The sequence below is a fragment of the Cydia splendana genome, chromosome 5, assembly GCF_910591565.1.
Source record: "Cydia splendana chromosome 5, ilCydSple1.2, whole genome shotgun sequence".
In the NCBI taxonomy this organism is placed as follows: Eukaryota; Metazoa; Arthropoda; class Insecta; order Lepidoptera; family Tortricidae; genus Cydia; species Cydia splendana.
Genome location: NC_085964.1, coordinates 11,219,215 through 11,221,252, shown reverse-complemented (window position 1 = coordinate 11,221,252; position 2,038 = coordinate 11,219,215).

Below are 2,038 nucleotides of genomic sequence, written 5' to 3'. Positions count from 1 at the left end.
TTTGCGCGAAAGTTTTCCTTGTTGTTTAGTCTCGCCGCTTGACACAAGATGGCGTTAGTAGTATGAGCATTAAACTGGAATAACCGCAAGTATACAAAATCTTTATTTAAGTTAGACGAACACGTTGTTTGAAGTAGTGTTATTTTTTTGTACTTACATGATTTTTGTTATTCAGAAAAGCCGTGTCAACAAGTGGGAGGGTCGCATCACAACGCTGGGACAAAAACGTTCGACCTTGACACCGCTGTGGGTGTTATTGTGTCAATATACCTATTTAAAACGCACTTCGCCGTTTATTTTTAAAAGTAGTGATATAATTTTAACCAAACTACCTACGCACCTGGTTTAACTTTTTAATTATCTAATCATAGACATCATAGTGTTACCAACATACTTGTAAACAAACAAGCAGACAAATACTGTATTCACCTGTAGAGTAAAAATGTAAATGTTTGTAAAACAGGTAGAAATGTAAATACCCACAAATAATAATTAAAAATATAATGCGTTGTCTTTATTTTAGAACTGAATCACATTTTATGAACAGGTATAGATATTGTACAAGTATGCCTCTAGGCTCTTAGGGTCTACATATCTCTGTTTACTAAGAGTATATGGGTACCTACCTACATACGACCTATAACCTACCTACTTACTCCAAAAAAGATCTCAACAGTTGCAGCAAAATACAGTAAAGTCATCGTTTAAATTCTAAACTCAGGCTGGGATCGGCTAATCAAATTATCTAAGTCATTTCATCGCCTCGTGTGTTGGCTAGGATGACTGGCAGATAGCAAATTGGCTGCCCGCGCTCCGGGAGGCCTATCCGCTCCGGAATCACACCTTAGCAAGGGTGACCCGTGACACTTAACTCAACCCGATAAATCCTATAATCGAATGACACGAGTTTTTTAAGTTATATATTTAATCTAACAGCTCCCGAGCTCCGCTTTTTAATAACTGCTCTGAGTTTTTTTTTTCTAATTAAATTGGATCTAGTTACGCATGTCAGTGGTGAGTTAGTCACAGTACAAGTTATGCTACGGATATTTTAATCAAAATCGGATCGGTACCTACCTACAGTTTGGAATGTCAATGTCAATGTAGATAAGTGTTGATTTGATACATGAATAAAAATGTAAATAGGTACCTAACTAACTAATATGTTTGGTAAGTAAGTGGTCCCCAAAAGCCACTTAAATACCTATTAGATAGATTAAATAGATAATACATCATTAACATAAATAAGTAGGTATATATTGAATAAGTGGGTACCTATCTATAATTTGGCATTAATTTGGCAATTACCCATAGGTATGTAAGTAGTGTCAAGTGCCAGTAGATATAAATTTAATATCATTGGTAGTACCTATACTCACAATTTTTAATAATATTAGAAATTTAAACGGTCTCAATAGACACCTGACACTTTAGGAACTTGCAATTTTTTTAGTTGACTTGGGCTGGTTGCCAGAGAAAATTGTAGGGGTCGCCGTTGTCGACATACGGTACGAAGGACTACTTCCAAATGTGATGGAGCTCGACTTTTCTAAGTCAATACCTACTTACGTACCCACTTAGAGTGTGAATGTGTTATAAACAGGTAAATATAAACAGGTACTTAGGTACTTACCTATTGTGGTTAGAATTGTCACAACTTAAATAAAAGTTTAAAAAAGTTGTCTGCAAACTTTTCGAAACTTAGTTAACCACTAAAACATTCCAGCGCGTCGATGCCAAAGAAGTTAAGATCAAACGATTTATTCAAAATACTTTTTTTTGTTATGATTGACGGTCTTCAAAACAATAAATTAGATGACGTGTAGCTTTAATTAGTGTATGTGGGAGGCTTCGTGGGGCGCGAGCGTCGCCATCTAGCGGGCTCGCGCCGCCCACCGCGCGCACCGCCTCGCGGCCCCACTCGCCACATATCGCTTATGAATATGAGGCGTTATGATTATGAAAATATGCCCCGCCCCGAATATGGAATATGGAGGAGGGGGGCCCGTGCGGCGCGTGCGAATGGGCGAAGTTTGAT